We start from the raw sequence: 19080 nt of genomic DNA, 5'->3' as shown, positions 1-19080 counted from the left end.
GAAAGTCAGTAGCTAATGGTTGGTTTTGGAACGGAAAGAGTTGGCTGACTAAGAAGTGGCTGATGCTTGAAAATAGTCTGCCAAAGGTATTACCTTTAAATCATATCCTGAACCAAGAGCATCATTTTTAGTCTTCCATGAAAGTTAAGCTTAAGACATAAAACACTCCTTTTCTAGTAGAATAAGAATGCACACATAGAAAGTTAGTGTGGAACAGCTATTGTGCTTTTTCTCATTATGTAGCTGGGATTGCAGGAGCTTGTTTGCATGGAAATGCTCTGATGTGCCTTCTTTGCTTACGCTGTCCTAGGAATCACAGAAGTCTGTCGCTATGTAGCTCTTCTATCCTCTTTTCCTTTACTTACTCCTCACACTTTTGGAAAATACAGATCTTCAACTGTGAATATTAGTGCTTTATATATCAACAACTTTGAACTAAGTTGGATATTTCACTGCTGTGCAAATTAATTCATGAAGCTAAACATCTGCATGAGTATTTGAAAAGAAAGTAGAAATAATACCAGTGCTGTGAAGTAGTTATTCTTTATGTTATAGCTTCTCTGAATATGATGGATAACAGCTGCTCTCCTAAAGCAAAACAACTTGAAATATGCATATGTGTGTGTGATACAATATTTAGAAGAAGAATAAATTAAAGATATTGAGTTTGTTTAGAAGCTGATGGCTGATGGCACCAGCTAGCATAAATTTATATACTGCTATTGAAAGTCAGAGAGAGATCACTGAATGACTCAGTATGAGGAAACAAACCTTGAATATGTTGAATGATAATATGAAACTATTTCTGGTAAAGAAAAAAGATGAAGCCTCTAGCTGCAAGAATTTTTGGAGGATTTATTAACTTCTATCTGTTATAGTAAAACACATATTCAGGTGTAAGAATAAATAATAATCTCAAATGGATTTCAACCATTAGCCTACTATATGCAAATTCTGTACTGCTATAACGGTAATCAGGTATGATTAATTCTTTATGTGTTTTTTTTGTAAAATAATTGTTCATACACATTTATTGTCAGTGTTATTTTTTATCACTTCATTAAAGTTCATAAAGATCCACATTTTTTGTGAGTTTCTTTCCATCATTTTTTAAAACTAACTTTCTCGACTTATGGTACACCTATCCAGTTAGTGCAGAAGTAGTACACTTTATGGGTAGAACTAAGGCACAGTAGCTACTAAATAAGAAAATAATTACTTCACCTGTACAGTGTTTGTACTGGAAGGGACTACTTCCCCTTTGGAGTCACTCTTCTGTGAATTTTTAATAAAAAATGACTTAACTTCAGCCCTGGGGATGTGACCATTAGAAGATTAAACAAGTCCCTCCCAAAGTGACAGTTCCTCTTCCATAACTTGTGCCATGAGTAGGAATGGGCTATTAAGTCTAAGTTGTCCTCTAACTGAATTCAACTATAGAAAGCTTCCTGATTTCAATAGGATTGGATTTACATTACAGAAAAATTTGTGTAATGCCAGGGTCTTTACCTGGCTTCTCTACAGCTGGAAAACTTTGCTTCATCAGTTTTATTCATTACAGAACAACTTGTAAACAACTCATAAAACCACAAATATGCAGTAATGTTTTCCCCTAGAAAACTTTGTTTACATGGAGAACTCCCACTACATATTTTGATATGACACCTGAAGATAAAGCAATTATTTCTCATGTTATATTATATGTTCTTTCTTTACTGAAGTACCACTGGATTGAAGGAAATTATTGAAATAATGGATCTTTAAAATGTCACTTACCTGATCTGTGGAAAGTTTATTCACTATGTTATATGTTATAAGACTTCTCTGAATACATACTTAAAAAAAATTTGATGTTTAAGCAAAGCAGAAGACATCTCCAGCTAACACTCTATATTTTCATAATTTTTAAATTAATTCCCTATTTTATTTTATTTCACTTGTTTAACTGTGTTTTCAATACGGCTAACATTGAGTGAGCTCTTGGCAAGTTAACATAGCAAAAGAAAAGATAAAACTCGAGTTGCCTTAGCAATACTGTGTGTACAGGGAGAGACAGTTTTCAGACATTTTTATCACCAAGATGTTTTAAATAGTCTGAGAGTTTTTGCGTTGAGGAAGCATGCTAGAATAAAATGAAATGTTTATTATTTAATCTGTTAATTAAGATAGGGAAATATGTTATAATATACCTTTAGCATTCACCTACAGCACAGTCAGACAAATTAACTTCATATAAGGCATTTTATTATTATACTTTTTCCTTCCCTTTCTTCTGATCATCTCTTTAGAGAAATGAAAGTACTGAATCTTTAAAAAAAGTTGAAGCTCCTTAAGCAAAGACTTGGGTTGCATTTAATTTGTCAACATAGGTTTGCCCATACTCAAAATATAGAAGACAGCAATATCCTTTTTTAATTGAAAAGTGATTTTACCGTAAGAAAGGAATTCAATGCCAGTGATAGCAATTTCTAATATTACAACATGAACAAGGTTCAGTATTAGTAAAGAATAAACAATACAGAAAGTAGGAGAGAAAAGTAGAATGTGTGAGTAAACACATTCCTTAGTGAGAACAAAAATCTGAGCCACTTCCCTTGAGGGCCAATGGCTTCTGACTCCTGATGATGTCCTGCACATACAGGAGTCATGTGCAACACCAAGCTGGACACATACTTCTGAATGAAGCTTTTCCTTCGGTTCAGAATTAGAGGGGTACCAGTTGTTGAGATGCCTCTGCCTTGCCCAGAAACAGGATATAGCCGATCACTTTTTAAGTTGGTGAGAAGAGGGAATCATGACGCAGCTGGTAGTGAGACAGCGTCTCTGAGTCTTCTAAGAATTAGTCTATGTACTACTTTGTCTTTCCTCTTGCTTCTTTCTACTTATGGACAGAAGAAGCAGGATTATTGCTGGTATACTACTAGTGCTTCAGACCTAGAGGAGATGGGTAGGATCAAAAAACTGCAGAAATGTTTTGTCCATGAGTCAAGAAAAATCAGCTCCAGCCTGAAGGTGAGAAGTTCAGCACATCTTGGGGAGAAAGAGGCATTGTTCCATTGGCTGTACCTGATCTATGAAGAAGTGGAGGACTTAAATATCAAGGTTGAGTTAGGCACCTTTTAAAAGAGCAAATCAGCTTTTTGTTTTCAAAGTGTTATATAAATTCTCTACTTATCTGAGAGCTAAAACAATGCTTGAACATAGCTGTCAATATACTGGAGAGTTTTTAAAAAGTGTTTGCCTGTTAATTTCCAGTCAGCTTCAGCAGTTTATTAGTGTTCACGTAAATCAAAAAATTACTATAGTAATGCTCTATAGTCTCTCTGTAGAAAATTTATCTTTCTATGTTCTGTTGACTTAATAGATAGAAAAGTAAATACATAGCTATTAAATACACTTTATACATGATTGAAAAGCAGGGAAGAAACCAAATGTAACCTCAGAATTTAAAGTTTCTCCTTTTAGAATTTAGAGCAGAGATGCTATGTGAAAAAAGCCCTGATAGTTTTATGAAGGCCATGAAGTGGGGTTGTAAAAAGGTGCTGAAGCTGCTTTGTGTGTCGTGGTTCATTAACTCCAACTATCACGTCTGAATTCCATCTGATGGATGACCGGGTCCTTCCTTTCTCATATCCTTTATCTCACTGGCTTCAGGTGACCAGCTCCCAAAGCTACCTTTTCAGAAGTTTGTCTAACAGTCAGTCTGAGTAGTATTTCTTATTCTAAATCACTTCAGTCACACTTGCATGCGTTTTTTTCTTGCTGGACTTGCTCCTTTTCTTGTACACTTCCTGTGTGAAGGATTCCTCTGGAGAGAAATGGGACCATCATTAATGAAAAGCATTAATTTTTACAACATAAAAGTTTTCCCACTGGACAAGACTTATCTTTGGAGCTCCGAAAATTCTGATATAAATTAAAAATAGAAAGTGTAAAAGCCTGATCGAGCACTAACTACCTTCCAAGTTCAGGCTTCATATGAGGGAGTGAAGAAGCAGTGTTTTAAATAGCACCCACGTAAGACAACCACATAACTTATAGTATGTCAGCCATCTGTGAGTTTCCCAAGTTCTTGTTTCTTTATTAGAATTAACTGTGTCAAGGCAGAGCATTAGCTCTAAACACAATGCAAAAGATATGCAATAACTAAGGATGTTTCTCACTTTATTTCAAGTTGTTTGTGACTAAAAGTTATGTCATGATTATTTGGTGTCCTAATAAAATGAAATAATGCTTTCAAACCAATGTCAAGTAGCACCTCTCTTTTTAGGAATAATTTAGCAATACATGGACATAAAACTACCTTTTTTTTCCCCTACTAGAATTCAAATATTCTAACAATTTTGAGAGCTTGGAATTTATTTGGAAAGTCTGATTCCAACTAAAACCCCATGTCACAGTGACAAAAGGAATACTCTTTCATTAATTACATATGATTGATTTTTGGTGTGATTTAAGTACTGTTACAAGACATTATTCTAGGAGCAATGAGTAGAGGTTTATTCCTTTGCATGGCAAAAATCCACTGAAGAATGAATTGAATCACTATTTCAGATGTCTCCCATTAAATGACTGAACATACTTCCTATTGACAGTAGCTCCTCTTCCTCCAAGCAATACAGAGAAATTTCTTCTTCTCTAAAATAAGTAAATAAGTAATGCTTTGTTGTTAAAACATTAATTTCATTAGCATGACGGCTAGTAGGAAATTTTATGAAGTCAGCAAGAGAAGTAAGAAGTATAAATTAAACTAAGAAAAATCTGAACACATTTGCTGAAGTAAGATGAAGTATAGGTTTAGTCTTATTTACTGAGTTTATAAAATCGAAGTCTAATATACCATAAGGCTGCCTTTTCTTGGCTCTTAATGTCGTCATAAGTGTTGTCCAGAATTTTTCATTTTATATGCCAGATGTGTTGTGCCACAATAAAACAATCGATAAGCAAAATAAGGAGTCAATAACAAAGCTGTAAACATGTGGGACTCTTATGATACTTCTTATGTTACTGGTTTTAAGCCTACCCAGTTATCTGTACCTGTAGACCATGAAGTTTTGAAAAGAATTCTTATAAATCTACTTTGTCATTATTAGCAGAGAGGTATCTGCCATAGATGTGTTACATGCGTTAAATATCTAGATGTGTATTTATTTTGTTCAAATAGTCAAAATGGTATCCATAACATTAAATTACCGACTTGTTCCCAGTTAAGGTTGTGTGTTATGTTTTTTTCCCATTGAAAAGATTTTCTATATTCCATTTTTGTTTTAATAATTTTGAATTTATTTTCCTTCAAAATACCACTATCATGGGATATTCCTGTCAGATGTGTTTGATATTGATTTCTCAAGATCCTATCAGCATTTGTGTTTCTTTTAAAATGTTTCCCATATTTTAAATAGGAAAGTTTCCCATATTTTAAATGTTACAGATAAACTGAGTATCCTACTTCCCACCTCTGTTAGCTTGTTAAAAAGGCCATTTTACTAACTGATAAATGCTTGACTAGTACTCAGTCATGCTTTACATCTGTATGAAACTGTTAGCTTTTTGATATTCAGGATTTCTGTTCAATAGGGAAGTCTTTCATTCCAAAGAGCACCCACTCTAAATCAGAAAGAAAACTAAAACTGTCTGTATTTCCCATGGTCTAAAAGTTATTCCCAGTTATTTTTGAAAACAAAATATTTCCATTATTTTTTTCCCAGAACAAGGCGAGGCTCTTCCCTCAGATTCGAAAGACTTCTTGAGAAGGTTTCTGGAAGTCATAGGCATCCTTTGCCATGGAACAGGGAATACAGAAGCTCTCAGCTCAAAGAGGTTGTTAAACTCTCTGTTGCTTTGGATGGAAATGCTATGAAATCCAGTTATGATGAGGAAATACACTGATTTCAAAGACCTGACGTTTTCCAAAGAAATGTTTTCTAAATAATTTTTTATGTTAACTTCATTTATCAGCCTAGTTTAGTAATGAGAATGTCTTTTTTTTTAAATCAATGCTACCAAAACCTTATCTCCTCTTTCATACAGTAGTTTAAGTACGGTTTTTACAGTATTTTCACGGATATCTGTCTCCATCCTTGCTTCTCACTCCATCAGCCACAAACAAAATACATATGGAATTCAAGTTTATATAGTAAAGAAACTAAAAGAAATCTAATTTTATTATTTTGCATGACTAGCCAAGTCACTCAAAAGCTTACCTGAGGTCATTTATTTATGGTTCTACTGCTGTTTCTGGCTTTCTTCTCTGTCTTTCCTCTAACGTCCACAATATCTACCAAAGCCACTTTGCCTACATAGTTCAGATTCTTGGTGTTGGTAGTGACATGTTACTATCTTTACAGAATTTTACTGTTTAATAAAGCCAAGTCTTAGGTATATTGTGAATGAAGAATAGCAGTCTTTTTTTCCATCAGCTTAACTGAATAACATCAAATAGCATATGAAGGGATAAATTAGTACTTTTCCTTTATGATTCCTATTATTAGCCACTAATTCCTCAGTTAAAGGATTTACTCTATTCTGTAATATATGACAAGAGCATTCTAGCCTAAGTGTGTAGAAGGGGCCACTTTCTCAGACAAGAGCGGCATGAGGATCAGCACAGACCTCGCTTACCATTCTTCCATTGTTTAACACATATGTTGTAGCATATATATCAATATTATTGATATTATATGATGGAATATCAATTTATGATTATATATTAATATTATATTGATTATATATTTATATATTGAAAAAAACTAACAACAAATAATGCTGCACTGCCCCTGACAATTTTCCTCCCTAAGGTGAGAATATTAGATATAATGAACTAAACTTAATAGATATTGTTAAGTACTGGCCTGATGAGAGTTACATAAGTTCTATGGAGGCAGAGATAGAACAAGAGTCCACATGAAGAGAAAGGAATATCAAAGCCAAGCAAGAGCATGAATTAATTCAGATACATTTCAAATGTTTCTAGCTGTAATGGAGTCTGAGTGAAAGCTCATACAGGTAGCCTTGCAATACTTCAATAATTTTTTAGGCACAAAGCCAGAAGAGATTATAGAGTCCTTCTCGTGCTATATTCTCTTTCAGATAAGAATTCGCTACACATAGATTACTATAAAGCCTATATCCTATTTGCAAAACATAGTCCTCAGAAGGCTCTTTCTAAACACCACTCACACAGATGGAATGCAAGATATTAATCATACTACTAAAATAAAAGGGTGAGAGTAGAATTAAAAGAACAGGAGCTGGTGGAGTAATTTTATTTATTGCCTTCTACCAACCCAGACTGTTCGTTTTTTAGTCTGGGAAGGACTCCTTAACCTCTCTGGCACTTACTCTGCTATATATTTATCAGCAGCATTTACCTCCCAGAGAGAGCAAAACTGTAGTGTACCTCTGAGTTTGATAAGAAATTTTTCCAGTCCACAAGTATTACCCTACAATTCAAAAGCAATCCTATGACTCCGATATGGATTAAGTTTAGTCCTAAAATAATATTTTACAGTTCTTTAGGGATTCCTGGGAAAGTCTTAATGTTCAGCTCTAACTCCCACATCATTAGTTTGAAAGCACAAGACTGTTGTTCTCTTTCTTTTCTATCCTCCCATGTCATGCTTTTCAAAGGCTGCTCATTTTCCCTGAGTTTTGCCACAAAAAGGAGTTAGTAAACTTTAAAAACTGTGTGTCAGGAGGCAAAGGAGTGACATGAGAGCACGCTAGTATTGTTTTTGTGAGGGCAGGGGGTGGACTTATAATAGGCCTATCTGATTTCTTCAGAAGTTTTCTTGGAAAAATAGCAAGATAAGAGCACTAAGTTGCTACTAACAACCAAACCCCTTGAATTTTGTATTTGATTTTGATATGACTTTCTTTGAATACAGTCATTTCATTTTGATCAACACAACACATTCCATGGTCCATTTATTGTGCCTTTTTAAAGTTAAAATCCTGAATTCAAGCTGTACTTGACAGAGCAGTGGCAGATGATATGATTATAAGTGGATGCCTTTTCCTGGTGCTTACGGTAAGTGAACTTGAGGCAGGGAGCAACTGGAGGGTTGCTATGGGGTTCTCCCACTGCCAGCCAAATGGTATAATTAGCCAAGCATCCATTCTGATTCTCTTGATTGCTGCCTTAGAAATCTTCTCTTTTTGGTAGTGTCTCTCTTGCAACACTTTCTACCCTACCCTCAAGCTCTTTGGAGGAGTTTTTTTGTGAAAAAGGAGCACAGCTCCTTCCATTGCAATATAATCACTTAGCAGTTAAGAACATTCGTGCAGGAAGTGGAAAACCTCATTTCAGTGCCTTCTTCAAGGGAGCCCAGATACACCAAAGAAAGTGCTAACCACCAGATTATAATATAACCTGAAAGAATGGTCTATCCTGTTGAAAACATATAGAAAATAATTTACATTTCTACAGACTTCTGCTATAGTTTTTGCACTTACCCAGAGGAAGGGAGTCTGCTTCAGTCCCTATTTTAAAGCCTGTTAGTATGTTTTAAACTGAATAATATTTTGATTAAAGAGAGCTCACAGTCTACTGGCAGGGATGGGAAGCGAGCTAAAGAGCCTTTTGGCCTTCTGTCTCTGGGAATCTTGCCCCGGCATAGTGCAGTGGATTGCTTCAACAGGAGGAGCAGGGCACATTTTCACAGCTTAGTGACTGGAGGAGCTGAGGAACTGAAGTCTCCTGCTTTCTGAATAAATGCATTAACCTTGTGGTTTTATTTAAACAGAGAGGAAGGAAAAAGGACACCAAGGCTACTTGCTGCTTTGTTTTAAAAAGAAGGGTAAATCCTGCTCAGTCCATTTACCTAACTCCGGCAGCTTTGTACCGCTGCAAAAGCATTCTGAGCCTTGCATTAAGTAGGACAGTGCCTCCTATGCAGTCCTAATTGGACTCTCAGACCTTCATGGTGGGATTTAGGACCTGATGCTCTGTGCATTTGACCAGATATAGACAAGCCCCTGCTCAGCATATAGGTTTATAGGACATAGTGGCTCTGCTCCAAAGGTTCCTCTTGCCTGGTATCCTCTCTGACAATGATCATTAGCAAATATTTAGAGTTTAAGAACCAGACAAGTATACGGTGCATCTTCCCCAGAGCATCCTCTTCTGAAGTTTAGGAAGGTGTCAGATGTCTAGGCCGAGAATGCCCAGCTCTGTTCACAGTAATTGAGATGCTTACCTCTGAGCCTGCATCCTAAAATTTTTCTAACCTTCTTTCTTACTACCTTCATCCATCTCTTCCTCTTTCTTCTGGCCTCTATACCTGTAAAGACTTTAACGCTCTTACCAGCTGATATTGCATATAAATTACATTCAGCCAAAGGAATCACTGTAATTATTTCAAATGGAATACATTTAATTATTCAGTGACTTCCTGCAAATTTTCACCTCTAATGGCATGTCAGATGGTCATGTTTTAGCATTTCCTGTAGTTCATTCCAGCACAGGCACAATCATGTACGGCTGTTCTAATCATGTACTACTTTTAGGCTGCACCATGGGTGGTCCCATGCACTGGTTTTCTTAACAGAGTGTAAAAATGCCATATGTGTCCATTATGCAGTGATAGTCTGGTTTTAGTAGATCATCTGAAAATTCTGCTGCAAGCTATATTCCTCTAAGTAAACAGCCATAAAAAGTGTTGAGATACATGTATATATATGTATATGTGGACCTACATATATGGTATGGAGCAGAATATTAAATAAGAAAGCAGGACCATTTCTCAACTATTTTTAAAATGCTTTATTTATTTGTATAACTATAATATAGGCTCACACCTTTAGGTATCTTCAAACAATGGAGCATCTAGGATATTTACATTTTTGAGAATGCTCTCTTCTTGCTTTAAAATTAATCTTCCATTAGGTATAATGTCAGTCTTAAACGTACATTTTCTATTTTGGCTTTAGGATTTAAAGTTGTCCTTCTGAACATGAATCACATATTTTTATTACTGGTTTGTGAAAGGAGCGTTCAGATCAACAAAAGCTGACTCTCGGCTTAGGATATTATAGAATAGAAATTGGGCATTTTTTCTTAACTGCATCAGAAGCAAAGTGAGGAAGCAAATGGGAAACTTTACATTATGAAGCAAGACACAAGACCTGGAATGCGCCTCCGTCCTCATATTTCTAAGGATGGTAGGACCACTTATCTAAGCATATTAGCACCAAACGAGGTATACTTTGACTGTGGTCAGTCTTAAAAATGCTTCTAAATCATTCTGGTTCTGAAGTCCAAATGAGTCCTTTCCACTTATGTCAATAAATTTTGTCTTTAAGTATTCCTAGTAGTAAATGAGACATAGGCCAAATACTGACATAGTCTTATTTACTCAGGTAGTTTTATTCAATGTTAAAACTATTTTTTAAAGTACCCATTTTAAAACCCAAGTAATACTTCTATATCCTGTGTTCATAATGTAATGTAGTTTGTATTATACGTTGCGTATTACTGCAGTGTTTAAAGCAGTTAATGAAAAATACCTTTATTTTATTGTTACGTCAATAAACAGAGTAGTGAGGAGCTTACATTTATGACTGATTTTAAAACTAGGAACATAAATTTCAAATTCTTTTTTAAATCAAAGTAACCCAAACTTCACCGTCTTACTACTTAAATAGGTGGGATGCCTCTGAATGTTTTATAATTCGAGTATAGTCTAAGCCTCGTATTAGGGCCTAGTACTTTCTTGGAGATATTGAAAGTATTTTTAAAGACCTTGCACACAAGGCAAAATCAAACTGTAAAGCCAGTAGAAACATAGTTGATAATAAAGAAGGGTGATGAAGATAATAGCAATACCTAAAAAATAATAATTGCATTATACTAAGCAGTTACGCAACCTTTAATAAGACCTGAGAACAGCCAAGAAGCAGGTGAAGAAATATCATTAAATAATTCTGTGGTCTCTTGATCTTTGACATAATTACTTATGCCATCCTGTGGTGCATAGTGAAAAAAGCTCCCTAAAACTGACCATGCTGCTGCTTTAGAGTTTGAAAATATTTATTTTTTTAACCTAAAGAGCAGAACGCATTAAGCATATCAATTCTGATATTAACCCTCCTCAAGGAAACAAACAGATATTACATCCTCAATGAATCTAGGTTACTGTAAGTGTTACCAAAACAGTGAAGAAGGTTCCTTTGTGACTTAAGGAAGGTTCAATATTAATTCTCCAGATTTCCTTCTGCAGTTCTACCACTATTGTAACATGCTTTGATTTTCTCTACTAAGAACAGGTACATAACCAAGTCTTCATTCCTGAAATCATACTTTGCAAGTTTTGTAAGTAACACACATATAAGGATTGATCAATCTATATTTTTCCTTGGACAATTTTTCCTCAATCTATATGTTTTTTCCTTGGACACATCTGTGGAAAATTTAATCATGTAATTTAAAGTTTTCTAATTAAGAAATAGTTAGGAATTCCTGATTCCTTAATAATTAGTTAAGAGGACTCATATTACGTGATCAAATCTTTCCTGTTCTTCAGTGTAATCAGATTTACTTACTGGTGGAAAACAATGCTGTTAATGTTACTCGTTCATTTTCTTGCAGTGCTCAGGACCTGGCCCTTAGCCTCTTCATGCCGTAAAGTAGTAGCTGATATACGACATTAGTTGTTCCCTTTGGTTGACTTTTTGAAGTGTTGGCTGATGTCATTTTTCTAGAAATAATCTGTTCTTTGTAAATGAGTGATCACTGAGCTTGCATGGGCCTTTTTTTAATAAGGAAGAGAAATAGAAGGGGATTTTGTCTGCAGACTTGCATGCTTGCAATATTCCATGTGATTCCATGACTTTACAAGATTTACCAGTAGTTCTAATCAAAAGAAATTCTCTTTAGAAAAATATTAAGCTTTCTAGTACACAACAAATTACAAATGTTGAAAGTATCCTAAACTGTTCAGGAAATAGCAAGTTTTTAAATGTACTTACTATTTGCACTTATCAATGGCCAGTACATCACTGCTCAAATCTTTATATATAGAGATTTATAGAGAAATCTTCAAAGTGATCAGATCAATCAGCCTGTACTTTTAGGGCCAGTATTCTTAAATATCGAGGACTAAAAATGTCTTAAGAGTGTGCAGTTCCACTCTCATGCTCTTTTTTGCTCTTTGTCAATACAGATCCCACTGCAGGCATCTGTCCTTCGTGTGAGCAAATCAAGGTTCAGTTAGCCAGTCATATGTAGTGAAACTGTGTAGTGCAGTACTTCTGTACCCTCTGATATTGCGTATGGTGTAAAGGATAGAGCAAATTCAGGTGCATCTCATCTCATCTCATTTCTCGGCCCTTGCATGCGGACTAGGCAGAATCTCTGTGTCCTCCTGCACAATCTATGGTTTAGTCAGTCAGTTGTATTAGTAGTTAATGATGTGACCATCCTAGCTTTGGACATATCTTATTGAAGCCCACTGGTTTTAAAACAGGTTCCTGAGATCAAGATCTGATAATCTCCACTCTGAGTTTAAGATCTGCCCTGTAAGACATCTCTATCTGGATATACTATTTGTTTAGTATACACTGAGGAGATATAGCATTCCACTGTCTCTAGTACCTTTCCTAGGAAGCGTAGGCCAATGGCTCATGCTGCTTCCCAGAAAGTGCTCTTAATGAAGAACTGTGAGAGGTGTTTGTCTGACTCTTAGGTATTCTTTCAAGAGCAGCCTCTCCCTGCTTCAAAGCTGCATTTGTCAAATGTTTCAGAAAGAAGAGTCAGCCCTCTTGGAGAGAAAAGCTCCAGAAACTTATGCTATTAGCTGACGCTTCTGATACATATGAGTTAGTGATGCCTGGGTTTGTGGCAAGGGCTTTATTCCCAATTATTTCCCATCTCAGAAGAGAATGTTAGATGGTAACTCGCTTCCCTCAGCAAGGACATCCAATTTACTTAAAAGTTTTTGTGCAATTTATACACTTTAGCTGATGACCAGATACATTTTATTCTAAACACATAAGCAGTCTCCAAATTAGAGACCAGATTTAAAATTCCCTAGTCCTAAGGTTCTTTTCTCGTTGGATTAGAGAGCCAGGCTGCCTCTTGCTTGTTCTGTCTTTTGTGGAGGGAAGCCTGCATTCCTTCTGCACAGTGGCTAAGTCTGGGCAGCAGGCATGGGAGCCTGTCCTACAGTCTGGCATTACAAACTCTGCTGGAGAGGGTAATTTTGGATTTGAATCCTCTAGTGTTTGAGAATGGCTTTAAATTGACCCTTACCTCCTGGTTGAGTGGCTATTAAAGGCAAAGGACTGATACTTTTCCATCTGCTTGCTTATGAAGACTCAGTGCTTCATTTACCCAAGTAGATCATAAATGAAGTGCTAAGTCCGGAGAGATGCTGAAGTTCAGATCTGTCCTTGTAACTAATATTTCTGTCTGACTAGCTTCCCAGCTAACACCTCTGCTGTATAGATAGGCAATTGAATTCAGGGTATTCTGAGCCATCTGCTTGGGATAAGTCATTGAAAATCTTATATATGTTTTTTAACAGAGTTAGTGTGTACCCTTTACTTTCACAGAAGGATGGTATTTACCCTATACTAACTAGAGCTTTTTGAAATACCTTTTTTTCACATGAATCACAGAACTTAGTAAATACAGACAGAATGGTAACCTAGATTTCTGTATGAGAGGCATGGTTATGGACTTTGAACCAGCAGGGAGAAGGCGTTGGGGAGCCTGTATGAAAAAAGGCATCTTGAAGAATTTCAGTCATCTTAAATCAAGTAGCTTTTTCTAGCAATAGTTTATTATAGGCCACCCTTTCTTTTTTGCCTCTATATGTATAATTGCTTTTCTTTCTGGCAATGAATAATGTATATTTATAGATAAGGAGAAACACATGTTATAAGCCAAGAAGTATTTCTTGCTAGTAGCTTCTTTACTGTCTTGCCATTTGGATTATGCTGTGTAAGTGGAACAAAATGGTAACTTTACTCCACTGAAATTTAACTCATGCATATGAAATCAAATTTCCCTGAGGCAAAAATCTCCTAGGTAAATAGAAGAACTCCTTGCATGCGTCTTGTATTTGGTATAGCTTGTCATGCTAAGATATGAATGGCGAGACAGGCATTTTAATCTTCAAACGTGTGATTTCAAATCCCACTGAGCCTGTTGAGATCAAGGCTGCCAGAGAAACATGGATTGTTTCTGGCCTTTGCAAGATAATTCTTCTGTAAGTAGAGCAGCTAGCAGGTCATGATGACTAGAGAACTCCCTCCAGTGGGAGATTTATTGCATGAACTCTACTTGAAACTGTGCTCTTCTAATGACTGTCTCTCCTTGGCAGCAAAATCATTAGAAGCTATTAATGTGGCTTGCTCCCTTTTACCTTTTTACAATAAATCCATAAGATTTTTAATTTCTTAAAACAAAAGTATGTAAAACACATCCTGCCTTGCCTCAAGGAGCTGTGCTTTGGAAATGACATCATTTGAAATAAAAAGCTGAATTCATTGAAGAGATACAGGTCAAATAACTGAAAGAGTTAAAATCAAGGTCTACTTGCACACACAACAAGAAAGAATCGAAAGAAACCAGAAAACTGCTTCCTCACCATTTTTCCTTATACCGAAGAACAACAGTGGGACTGGGACATGAAAATTATGTTCCACGTAAATTCTGACAGTGGGTTTAGCCTCTTCTGGAAGGGCAGCTGGAAACACAGGCTGCAAACTGCATCAAAATGACAGATCTCCAAACAGCTTGCATTCTTTTTGGTTTTTGCTGTAATTTGTTCTGTACCTCTGATAGTGCTGTTTGTGGCAGATGCTAGCCTACAGAGCTCTAATTGAACAGAGTATATGCCGAATAGTGTGTTATGACAGTAAAAAAGGTTTTGTAAAACATATAACAAGAGTATATTCTTGATCTTACTTAATGGGTTTTCTGTAGGGTTCTGTAGCACTTCCAGAAGCTACTACTATGCACAGTATAATGATAATGATACATGCCTTATTTTAAATTTACTTTTCTGAATTAAGTTTCATGTTCCTTAAAGTCATGCTTTGAAATGGAAATCTTTTTGACAACAAGACAGGCATAGAACAGGCTTTGACTATAATAATTTCCTTACAGCAGATTTATTACTAAATAATACAACAGTATTGTTTAGTAGTGTCCATCTTTAATAGAAGGACATTCATTCCATCTTGTGCTTGTTCAGTGTCCTTCTTCCAGTATGTCAGTTGTCATGTTGTTAGCCAATTAATGCTCTCTAATTTCATTTTACTTTCTAAACAGGGGAACATGGTATTTTTCAAGAAATCAGCTTATCTTTTTTCAGTTAGAAGCAGACTTTTGAAGGAAGATGTTACATTTACATTTGCATAGATTACTACGTTTTCACAAATGTAAGATAATCTTGTAGAACAACCCTTCATTTTTTCTGAGGGAGGAAATGTCTGACTTTGAACAGAAAGTAAGCACGCCTCCCCTTATTTTCCAACTGCTTTATTTTATAATTCCAGTTTGCCACACTCAGCCATACACGTTCCTGTTTCCCAATCCCTTGCCTCCATTGAAATGGCAGATCTGAGCACTGGCTTGTGAGCTGGCACAAGGGCTGCTGCTCCATGCTGAGGTAAAGCATTACATTATCACTCCTCTACATGAGACAAGCAGCTCCCATCAAGTTGTTGGAGGCTGTGCGGTGCTCTGAGATCTGTTGTCCAAGAGAAGAACAACACAGTTGAAATATTTTCTATTAATGTATGAAATAGTCAATTCCTTTTGCCACCAAAGTATGTTTTATTCTTTGGATATTAAAAGCAGCTAAAGAGAAGACTTGTTGATTGCCTACCTCTGGCAGCTCCCAACTCTAAGAAGGATGGAAAGTGCCCTGTTTTGGAATAAATACTGTACTACAAGGCAGGATTGGTTATAGGACAACTTCCCTTAAAATTGCTTTGTAAGCTTAAGGAAATATTATAGTATTTCTACTTCTCATTTTCTTTAATCTAAATAGCTAAAAGTTATACACTACATTCTACCTTTTTGGAAAAACATAGCAAGGTGCGGGCTTTCTGGCCACAAGAGAAAATAGAACAAACAAATCTTATCACAAAAGCAAAACTTTCTTCCATCAAAATAACTGAACTGAAATATTATCTACATAAGAATCCTCCTTTAACCAATTTTGTGTTCAGGCAAGAACATGTCATATGGAAATCAAAGGAAACTGACCCTTTTCAGCTGTTAATAGAAGGTGTTTGCCCAGAGCCTTAATGCTGAGTAAGAGGGTGAGCATGATGAAAGCCCTTTGAAGAATAGTTCCTGACCCAGCCAACTATGGAATTTTTCAGAGAATTAACTTTAAATCAATACATATATTTCTAATATAATACCAATCAGTGTTAGTAAAAAGAAGATCTATAGTTTTCATTCTCCTGTTGCCACTGTATCTTAGATAGTTGGCTTTAATTCAGACTCTCTGCTTACCTATTGTTCCTCTAAACATAGTGTTTAAAAAGCATTGTAGGAGAAAGACATAAACATCATTACAAGATTCAGTTATTGCAGGAGGACATTGCCTGAATACTCAGGGAATATTGTATTGGCATGGTAAGTGTGATTTGCTCTCACAGCAGTTCTGTCAATGTCCCTGAATACAAAACATCTTGAAAAAAGTCTGAACCTCAAATGTAAAAATGAGCCATACTGACTGTGCCAGGGTCTATGAGGCACTTGGCACCAGTGAACTCTTACTTAAGGATTCTGCTCTATTACAATGCTTATTAGTAGAAGATGTAGCTCTCTTTGGAAAATAAAAGCACGCCTATGATGATAAAAACATAACAAGTGAAATGTTCTCATGCAATTTTGACATAAAGAAGATACTGTCAGAGGTACTTATAATGTATCACTGTAGTAAGTTACTGTGAAAATTGATGGCAAGGAAGGAGACGAAGCCGTGTCATTGCACAGTCCACAAGAAGGCATAAGTTTAATCAATATGATTCAATTAACTTGCTTTTTCAATCTTGTAAGACACGTATCAGTTGTAAATGGATAAATAGCATATAGTTTTCATGTTCAAGCCTGGGCAAAATTGTCCTATCAATATTTTTTTGTCACCAGGGGACTGTACCTCTTGTATCATATCTTTCCCCAATCTATGTTAAAGTGTGAGATGCTGCTGTTCTTGTAATGTCGATACAATAGACTTCTCTCAGGAAAAACTGTGTCCATGCTGTCTGAATGAGGTCAGTTCTCATGGCAACCACATTTTCTCCACAGAAATGTGTATTGTTTTCTAGCACTTTCCCCTTCTGTGTAGAAATTATGTAAAATCCGAAGGAGCAGAAAAGTAAGAAAGAAATCTAATCGGAATGCAAGCTGCAAACACTGTGACACTTACTTCCCTTTCATGCTGATTACTGTTGTTTCACAAGTTTTTAAGCAGCCTGAAATTTTATGAGACAGCACATATGCTGAGAATGCTCCATTTGCGTTGCTGAGCAACATATCCATACAATAGATTTTTTAGACAAAATTAAATTAACACAGGATTAATTACCGTCAGATATGATAGAAACCAACAGTTATTGCTGTGTGCCTTAAGATTATTTCAGTTACTTCCTCTCTCCTCCCTCCCCCCTTTCTTCAATTTAAAAAAGCTTTCCAGAGCGAGAGTGATCCCTTCCATGAGCAGTTTGGAAGCAGAAAGGAACTGCTTCGTTGGTGAGGATTGGCAGAGCTCATTGCATCTCAGCCCCGCTCCAGCTACCTAAGGAGGCTCCTGCCAGCAGGGGATTTGCTGGCATGATGATGCCTATGATGGCACTACATCTGTAACAAGGGAATTCTCCACTGATGGTGTAAGGTTGTGTTAAATCTCTTTTGTAGACCTAATACCCCTATTATTCGGTATTTCTCAGTATTTCAGTATTTATCCCCCGCCCCCGTTCAGATTTAGAAGCATTTTGAATGGGAGAACACCCCTCTCTGTGATTTTAATGGCATTTTCACTCTCTTAAAAGAGAGCAAAAACTTGGCCTCGGCCTAATAAAAACAAACATTTATCTTGATTACAAGAACATCCTCAGTTATGTCAGCCTAAACATGTTATAACTCCTCAGGACATGAAGGAGAGAAACATGAACTGTTGCTAGGAAAAAACTTCCCTGTCAAAGAACAACCCACTCATTCATTATGAGATTACTTGGTAAAGTCTGCTCTGAGCTTTGTGGCATGGCTTGGTCTGAGTTGGGAGATCTGACAGTAACAGTTCCTATTCAGATACCTTAATGCAGTTTGTATGCTTGTGATTGCTATTGATATCTTAACTGATTGTTCTCTGCCCTTTGTATGGTATTCATAAAGCTGACCTGTCATGTACTGTTAAGTTTACCAGGAAAATTAATCACAAAAGCTATACTTAGAATATTAGTAAAAACTTTAAAGTATTATATTTATTTTAGATTATTTTATTTACCTGCATTGTTGTCTTGGGGGTCAGTGTAGATAGAAGCCAGGGTAAACAAAGAGAAAATGACAAAAGCCAACAAGATGAAAGCTACTTCCAGATTTGTGAAGGGCAGCTCCATGAGCTGTTAGCACTTCTCCTAGAAAAAAGTGTAAACGTTTACTCTGCTTGCTGTAGAAAAGGATTGTTCTGATTAGAGTAGTTAAGTCTTTGGTTGGAAGGATACTAGATCCTGGTCAAACTGGTTAAGTAACTTTAGCAGTTAAGGAAACAATACTGTTGGCTCATACAGGAATGCAAATTCAAGCCTTTTTAGATAATACATAGTATGCAGAGTTGCTCAAGGGAACATTTACAGCTTGCTTGTGCTATTTTGAGAGCACTTACTGAAGTAAAGCTGCACTTAACTGGATATCTGAATCCATCTGTATTCTATATTTATATATATTTGTAATTATATCCAATATATTTAATTAGAGGAACAAATTTTGGATCTTTCAGAGTAGTAAGTAAATACTTCTTCAAACAAAAAGTTTGTGTAAAAATCAGTAGGAAAGCATAGATTTTCTTAATAGTAAACATTCAAGTATATAAGAATACTACTTTCTGTGTAGTGGAA

At 36.0% G+C, this 19080-nt stretch overlaps 1 long non-coding RNA gene across 1 annotated transcript; it reads right to left on the bottom strand.

Annotated features, from left to right (window-relative positions):
* Window positions 1-835: 835 nt before the first annotated feature.
* LOC104145578 (uncharacterized) lies at window positions 836-18600 on the bottom strand. Its single transcript, XR_694372.2, has 2 exons — window positions 18471-18600; window positions 836-3808 (listed from the first exon to the last, which is right to left on the bottom strand). It is a non-coding gene; the product is annotated as an uncharacterized lncRNA (long non-coding RNA).
* Between the last annotated feature and the right edge of the window lie 480 nt (window positions 18601-19080).

This window comes from Struthio camelus, chromosome 4 (assembly GCF_040807025.1).
Source record: "Struthio camelus isolate bStrCam1 chromosome 4, bStrCam1.hap1, whole genome shotgun sequence".
NCBI classification, from domain to species: Eukaryota; Metazoa; Chordata; class Aves; order Struthioniformes; family Struthionidae; genus Struthio; species Struthio camelus.
Note: the sequence above shows the minus strand (reverse complement) of the source record. Positions and strands in the feature narration are given on the sequence as shown.